Genomic DNA, 8,463 nt, shown 5'->3' on the forward strand with positions numbered 1-8,463 from the left:
GTGCCCAAGATCCCGAGAGGAGAATGGAGAAGAAGGGATTGAGGCGTGACCATTCCCCCTGGGGGGTGATTTCTCGCTTTCTGTCTCTATGTCTCTCTCTGTCTGTCTGGCGAGCGCACGCGCCCTACAGTGAAAATCTCTCCAAAAAAAAAAAAAATTTTAAAAAACAATCCCTTTTAAAAACAGAATTGTCTATTCCTTATTCCTCAAGAGGCAGCTATGGATGGTTCCAGGGACCTGGTTCAGCTCAATGAACTGGCTAGGGGTTGTGGTTAAAAGGGACAGAGCTGACATTTCCCCAGCCCCCAGCTGAAGACTGTCAAGACAGACTCTAATTCTTCCCAGCCCTGGCCGAGCATGCCCCAAGGCCCAGGGAAGGCTGACTGAGCACAAATCTGGACTCCAGGGACTCTAGGCTGGAGACAGTAGTTTCTCATCAGGTAGTTACAGGTCCCAGGAGGCCAGAGTTTCCAAATAGGAAAGGCAAACATAGTCTGAAGGAGGCTTCTGAACAAGATACCCAGAGTCAGAACTGCCTCTGCCTCCCCTTTTCTTCTGATCCCAGTCTGGGCTCCAAATACCATCTGACTTTCTGTCAACACTGCCACTGCCTCTTCACATCTGGACACAGCCTCCTATGTTCATCCTGCCCTGGGTAGAATCAGATCAACCTCCTTAAATTACCCCAGCTCAAAATTTTCCATGGTTCCCAAGTGGGAATGCTCCCTGCCCTCCGCCCCCCACTCTGCTAAATGGTGTGTGTGCTCACCAAAGACAGAGACAGAAAGGGACGGAGAAGAGAAAGCACTTCCCCCACCAAGAGGCATGGTCTGGCTGTAATCCCTTCTCCTCCATCTCTCCCTTCTTTCAGGATCTGGTGTGCACACATGTGTATATCTGGCATGTTTCTCAAGCTACTGGGTCCACGACTCAAACCATGTGGTTGGCCATGTGAGATCTGGCTGCCTTCACCAACCCACAGAGTTATCCATCAAGAATTGAAAGCAAAGGTTGAAGTTTCCTGGGACAGGTACCTGGAAATCATAACATAGCAGTTCTGGATACAGACTTAGAAATCTGCATTTTAACCTGTGAATCTAATACTCCCAATAAGAATTCCCTAAACAATAAAGGGAAGGAATGAATTTTCCCCCTGAATCTCAAGGGCTGCCTCTGCTGGGATCACTCTGGGTAGATATAGCCCCCTGGATTCATGTCCCAGTCAAAAATCAGTCCAATTATGAATAACTTCATCTCACTGAAATGGTGTTATGATGTGTACTTTACAGTGTTACAATTCACATTGAATCAGAAAGCTTACATAATTATACCTTGCCAGTACTAACTCCATTTTGAATGCTTTGACAATGTAACTTCATTTTGGGTGTATGAATTTTGCTCTATCATATTTGCTGTCACTGAGCCAAATGAGCTGATAGCCACCTTGCCCACATGCAAATGAACTGGTGGGTTCTGGGACCTTTTCCTTCACGGGTGACATCTGAAAGCTGAGATAACGTGTCTTCGGGGGCTATAAAAATAAGAGCCTCTGAACTACTATCTGAGACACATCTCACTGCGATTCTGCTAAGAGAACCCATTTGATGAAATGGATACAGCTGAAAACTCCATCTGACTGAAAAAGAATTTGAGCTTCATCACTGACGACTTGATGGCATGCCAGACCCCTGCCAGCCAGTGTCACTTTGTAGGGACTAGTCTCCCAGGTCAAGTAGAAGATTTCTCTTATGGATGTATGAAGTTTGGGTCATTATTAGCACACGTGTGCCTGTATGCTCTCCTCTTTTCCTCTCCTTTGACTTACTTGTCTTTTACCTGTATGACTATGTATTTGCCTATTCTCTGCTTGTGTGTACTCTGCAACAAACTGATTTGTTCAGGAATGCTCTTTTCTCCATTTGGTTTGCCATTTGATTTAGATACAAAGAACCTGCCCCTCTCACAGAGAGGTAAATTGTCACTAAGGACTGGGGGAACTGGATCACTTGGATTGGCCCAGAAGTGACAAAAATGGTAACCCCAACTTGATGCTAAGCACAATTCATTAGAGTGAATAAAATTATCTTACTGGATGTGTCTTGTCATGTTTCAGAAAAGTTTAGAATTGAAAACAAAGATGGAAGAATGAATCAAATTCACTTTTGTTTTGTTCTTTTAAGTTTTTGCTTTACAGTATGTGTGCTCACTGGAGAGAGAGAGGGAAAGTGAGAATTCATTCCCCACGAAGGAATGGCCATGCCACAATCCCTTCTACTCCTCCATTCTCTTCTTGGGGTTTTGTGCATGCACACACATGAGCCTAATGTGATTTTCTTTTCTTCAGTTTTCCCCATAAGGTGATTGAGCTTGCCGGAGAGATACAAAGAAAGGTAAAGTAAGAAATCACCTCCCAGGGGTATGACCATGCCATAGTCTCTTCTCTTCCATTCTTTACCTGGGATTTTGGGCATGCACTCACACACACCCATGTGAGTTTTGAGTCACCAGGCCTCAGACTTGAACCACGGTCAGCCATATGGGAATCCAGCACTTGAACCACCATGCTACCTGCTGGACCCAAACTCACTACTATTAATGCTCCTGTTCTAAGTTTAGTAATAATCATTGCAATGTATTAGACAATGGAGTACTTAACAGATAAGCATGGTGAATTCTGACTTAAAGTATAAAAGTAAAAATACATAGCTAATTTATCAAATATATGTCAGTAACTGATATTAGACTTATGATTTTAGCTTGGAGGTTAGCAATGGTTGGGAACACTGACTGCATATAGAACCATCTTAGGTGCTGTAACAGTTACTAAGGGGTGTCCTCTATATTCTGATTTCACATCAGATAGAACCTATATATATATATATATATATATATATTTTTTTTTTTTAAGCTCCCTAGCCTAAGAGCCACTGACACAAGATAATATGCCTATGTGTGTAAAAAGTATGGGATTACTTACAAGCCCTTGAAATTCATTATAAATTTAATAGATTAGATTTTCTAGTAACTGCTGAAGTATTCTGGGGAAATTGTGCTTGTTGGACTACACATGTGAAGTACTTAAGAGGAAAATAATATATATTCAATTTATAAATGGAGTTAAAATGTTTAACTGTATTTAGGGTTGAGTGTTTAAAATTTTAGTTTGTTCAATTTAAGCTCTAACATTAATCAAAAGAAAAGTTAGGTCATTTGTCTTATATTCCTAGATTTCTGTACAGAATAATAATATGTAGGTTGAAATTGATGGCTTAAAGAATTTAGTTTGTTGGGACCAGCAGTTAGCTTAATGGCTATGTCGCTGGACTACCATGTAGTTAACCATGGTTCGAGTCCTGGACCCGGTGGCTTAAACTCACACCAGGCGTGTGTGCGTGCATGCCCAAGATCCCGAGAGGAGAATGGAGGAGAAGGGATTGTAGCATGGCCAGCCCCCCTGGGGAGTGATTTCTCGCTTTCTCTCTCTCTTTTTTTTGAAGAGGTTTTTGCTATAGGGCACGTGCGCTCGCCACACACACAGGAGACAGGATTGTGGCGTGGTCACTCCCTTCAGGGGGTTGCTTTCTCACTTTCTCTCTCCCCTTCTGTCTCTCTCCAGTGAGTGGATGCACTGGATAGAAAATTTTTTAAAATGTGTTTTAAAAATTGTTTCTTGGGTGGCATGTGGCATGGTGATTAAAGGTGCTGGATTCCCACATGGACAACCATGGTCGAACCCTGGATCTGGTGGCTTGCTTTCTCACTGTCCCTTTCTCTCTCTCTGGTCAAATTAAAAAATAATAAGAAGAAATGGAATTAAATAAATAAACAAATATTTTAAAAAATTGTTTTAAAAGATAAAAACAGGAGACAGGTGGTAGCACAGCTGGACCCACATGGGGGAAGTCCTGGGCTCTCTCTGAGCAAGCCAGGAACATGTGCTCATGCATAAGTGCTTGTGATCCGGCTGGCTGACAGTGGGGGTCGATTGTAGCATGAGGACCGAGGGTACCTGTCTGTTGATCTCTACCTCATGGAGAAAATTAACAGATAAACTTAAAAACATGAAACAGATTAAGAATAATAATAAAATAAGCCACATCTTTAACTCCCTGTGGTCTTCTTTAATCATCCCACCTAAAATGATTCTCCCTCCTCTGAACTTTTTATCAGCCAGATTTGTAGATGATCACCAAGCCCTCAGTAATATTTCCCTGGTGCCTCACAACTTTCTGCCCCAAGGGACTACCAAGATGCTTTGCAATCAGTAAATAACCACAATAAAGATAATTCATCATGGATGTAGAGCATTTCATATTTTTCCTTCTAATCCTCTAACAAGGCATTACTATTGCTCTTTTTAGATTAATTAAAATATTGCCAAAAGAGTTTGGATCTGATAAAAGTCACACAGAGTCAGACGCAGAACCAGGCCTGCGATACAGTCCCTAATTTTGAATTCCACCCTGTCCTGATCTGATGACTCTTTTTTAAAAATAATTATTTTATTTAACTTTATTTATTTATTTATTTAAATTGACTAGAGAGGGACAGAGTGAGAGAGAGAGGGGGAAAGTGAGAAAGCAATCTAAGCCGCTAGGTCCGAGATTCAAATTGCAGTCGGTCATGTGGGAGTCCTGCGCCCTTAACCACCATGCCACCTGCCAGTCCCTCTGATGACTCTTATTTCACGCTCAGATGGCTTCTCTAAACGCCAGTCCCATTTTCCTATTTGCCTCCGGACATCTCCACTTGATGGAATGGTGGCTCAAAAGTGGTCAAAACAGAATTTAAGGTCATTGCCACTGATTTTAAATTGACCTCAAAACTCTGATGTGCTCTGTCTGATTCCTCTTTTCTGCACAACCTGCACATGCATTTGGCATCTTGTTTTGTCTCCTCCCCAAATACATCCTGAATCTAATCTATATCCTAATCTAAATTGCCATCCTCTGTCAGATACCATATTGACTTCCTCTCTTCAGGGCCTTCTCCAGTGAGCAGCCAGGATGATGACATTAAAATGTAAAGTAGGGCGGCCTGCAGGTGGCCGGCAGGTGGCATGGTGGTTGAGGGGCTAGATTCCCACCCAGCCAAATGCAGTTTGAGTCCTAGACCTGGAGACTTGAAAACCTCATGGCTTGAAAATCATGACAGATAGATAGATAGATGGATAGATGGATAGACGGATAAATGTTTTTAAAAGACTTGTAAAACAGAGCTTATCACATCTCTGCTTAAAGCCTTCCAGTGACTTCCTAGTGGAATTAGAAAAAAGACTCTTGGGCCAGCTGGTGGCCCAGTGACGAGAATGGCTGGATCCGACAATGCTGACACGGTAGTTCATGCCAAGGACTGGTGGCTTAAGGAACATGCCGAAGCATCTGCGAGCATCCCCCAAACCCCAAGAGAAGAATGGAAGAGAAAGGACTGTAGGATGGCTATACTCCTGGGAGGGTGATTTCTCATCCCCAATCTCTAGCAAGAGCATGCACCCTATAAGAAAAAAATAAACAAGAAAAGAGAGGAAAGGGAAAGAAAAAAAAAAGACTCTCTACTATGGGTTACAAAGCTAGACAGGAGCCAAAACAAACCCATCTCTTCAACATCCACTCTACTTTCCCTCGAACATCCCAGGGCTGCAGCTGCCCCAAGGCCTTTGTACCAACATTTTCCTGTTGACCTCCAGCTATTCATTGAGGCCTTCAGTCAAGTGTCACCTGAGGGTGGGCACCCAGGTGAACTACCGCCACCGCCGCCTTCCACCGCGGTCTTCGGTGGCACACAGCACTGCGTTGTTACTGCCCCTGCCATCTGCCCTCACACAGTAGCATGAAGCCCGCTGGGAGCAGGGACTTGTTCACCGCCGGGTGCCAGCGCAGGACCCGGAGCAGGTAAGAGGCGCTCAGAAAACATTTGTGGACTGCCTCAAGTACTCGAGTCTATTCCTGGGAAGGAACGTGTGGTGTCCGGTCTCCCGCCTTCCGGGCCAGGCTTGTGGACTGCGAAGCCCAGGAGTAAGGGGAGCAGGAAGCACGGGCTGAGGGCTGAAGAGTTCGGCCCTCTAGACTCGACTTTAGTCTCAATTTTAGTCACAGGCTCAACCTCTAGGCCTAGTAAAGATGAACCTGGGTTCTGGGAGCCTTTCGCCCGTCTATCTACACCTCATCCCAAGAGACTGTGCGTCCCGCCGCAGGGCCTGCGGACTTAGAAGGAAGAGCCCAAGTTCATCTGTGGAGGGGGGAAAGAGACTAGGAGTCACCCCTTGCCGTCCCGGCCAAGGAAGGTACCTGGCTCCGTGGGCTCCGACGGCTCCGGGCTCCTCCTCCTTCGCTCTCGCGTCGCACACTGCTTGCTGGGATTCGTAGTCCTCCCTCAGGTATCAACCCGACCGCCGTGGGGAGGGGGGAGCTGGGAGAGGCGTGAGGGCTTCTGGGAGTTGTAGTTCAAAATAATAAAATAGCAAGAAATTGCGGGAAAAAATGGATAGTAAATATTATCAAATTAGTTGCATATCCTTAGATTAATATCATGAATTTTATTCTCTTGTTCAAGTCATCTGTTACAAGTCATGGTTTCAAACAACGAGTACTAATATTCAGAGGAACTACAAATCCCATAAAGCATTGCAAGTCGAGAGCCTTTGGAGGGGGAGGGGGGTCGGCCCCAGCGCAGGCGCAGTGGCCAGAGTTCAGAGTGAAGAAACATGGCTGCCCCGACGCTTAGTGCAAGACTTTACTCCCTGCTGTTCCGTAGGACGTCCACCTTCGCCCTCACCATCGCGGTGGGCGCCTTGTTCTTCGAGCGCGCCTTCGATCAAGGCGCGGATGCCGTCTACGAGCACATCAACCACGGGGTGAGGGCCTGGGCCATCCCTGACCTTGGGGCCGCCTGTGGGGTGACAATGGGACAGCCCGGACCGGGGGGCCGCCTGTGGGGTGACAATGGGAGTGGAAGGTGGGACGGGACTCTGTCTGTCTTTATCGGGAAGGGGTAAACCATGGGTGTCTTCTGTCTCGAGATTGCTGTCTGTCCTCTCGGTCTGGTGTGTGATTTCTAAAACGTTAAGCGAAGCCGACAGAGCTTACTTTTGCAGGGGATGTAAGTTATATAAGATAACTTACAAGATATTGCTATGTCTCACCCTACACTGTCCATTTGCTGAGGTGAAACCTCGTGCCTGATGAGAGCGAGGAACTTACTAGAGCCACACCACCAGGAAGTCAGTGGCAAGTCAGGGCTGGATCCCCGACCCTTGTCTCTGAGGATTCAAGGGCAGATTCAGCAGGTAACGGTCATAAAAACAACATTTCTCTGGACAGCCTGGCTGGCCTTTATAAATGGCGCTTCCGGTTTCCAAGGCTTCCCACGCAGGCAACTTATAGAATGTTAAGAGTTGAGGGCCATGAAGTCAACCCAAAGATGGGAATACTGGGCCTTGTCACTTAATAATTGTGGCATTAAGTTGGTTTCTTGTCCTCTCTTAGCTTTGGTTTTATCTGTAATATGGAGATAGTAACTATAACTATCTTAGGGAATTATTGTGCATATTATATGAGATACAGGCAAGGTGCCACAGTGCCTGGTAAATAGTACCAGTGAAAAATAAAATTTATTAAAATTCCTAGGAAGAAAATGGAAGCGTAAGATAGAGAATACTGACATCTTTCAAACTTATGTATCAGGCACTGTGCTGGGTGCTGTGCATATCATGAAGTTGAGACCACTACTGAGAAAGGTCTCATACAGATAACCCTGTTCTACCTTTCACATGTGTTTTTAACACGTCTGTCTGTCTGTCTGTCTCTAGAGCCTGAGAAGTCTTTGTCCCCTAATTTTACACTGCCATGGCCCCAACGTCCTGCCTATATGAAAGTGTTGCCACTGGCCCCATTTTTTGTAGGTGGTTTTATTGGCCATTCCCGCTGATTTGGAAAGTCATTTAAATATGTTGTCATAGCCCACTATTTTTCTGTGCTTTTAAGAATGAGAATTCGGGGTCAGCAGATAGCGTAATGGCTATGTCACTGGACTCCCATGTAGTCTACCGTGGTTCGAACCTGGTGGCTTAAACTCATGCCGGGCGCGTGTGCGCTCCGTGCCCAAGATCCCGAGAGGAGAATGGAGAAGGGATTGTGGCGTGGCCATCCCCCCTGGGGGGGTGATTTCTCTGTCTTTCTGGCAAGCGCACGCGCTCTGTAGCAAAAACCTCTCCAAAAAAAGGAAAAAAAAAAAAAAGAATGAGAATTCAATGGGCCAAGTGGTGGCACAGTGGTAACACAACGGGCCCACATGGGAAGAGTCCTGGGTTTGTGTCCCAGGACCTCCCAGACCTCCTCGAGCACAAAAGGTGTACATTCCTGTGCCTGTCTCCGTGGGCTCCGACGGCTCCGGGCTCCTCCTCCTTCGCTCTCGCGTCGCACACTGCTTGCTGGGATTCGTAGTCCTCCCTCAGGTATCAACCCG

General features: G+C 45.7%; 1 protein-coding gene, 1 long non-coding RNA gene and 1 pseudogene across 3 annotated transcripts in view; 2 read left to right on the forward strand and 1 right to left on the reverse strand.

Annotated features, from left to right (window-relative positions):
* ZMAT5 (zinc finger matrin-type 5) overlaps positions 1-6,390 on the reverse strand; it is a 40,785-nt gene extending 34,395 nt beyond the window's left edge. For both annotated transcript variants that reach the window (XM_027771602.1, XM_006147906.3), the window contains exon 1: positions 6,288-6,390. The gene's annotated coding sequence lies outside the window, so the exon portion shown is untranslated. The remainder of the gene's footprint in view (positions 1-6,287) is intronic.
* On the forward strand, positions 1,576-5,880 carry LOC114007741 (uncharacterized). Its single transcript, XR_003549322.1, has 3 exons — positions 1,576-1,727; positions 2,345-2,390; positions 5,635-5,880. It is a non-coding gene; the product is annotated as an uncharacterized LOC114007741 (long non-coding RNA).
* A 266-nt stretch (positions 6,391-6,656) lies between the features above and the next one.
* On the forward strand, positions 6,657-6,899 carry LOC114007742 (cytochrome b-c1 complex subunit 9 pseudogene; annotated as a pseudogene).
* The last annotated feature ends 1,564 nt before the right edge of the window (positions 6,900-8,463 follow it).

Source organism: Tupaia chinensis, unplaced genomic scaffold (genome assembly GCF_000334495.1).
Source record: "Tupaia chinensis unplaced genomic scaffold, TupChi_1.0 Scaffold000226_1, whole genome shotgun sequence".
Lineage (NCBI taxonomy): Eukaryota > Metazoa > Chordata > Mammalia > Scandentia > Tupaiidae > Tupaia > Tupaia belangeri.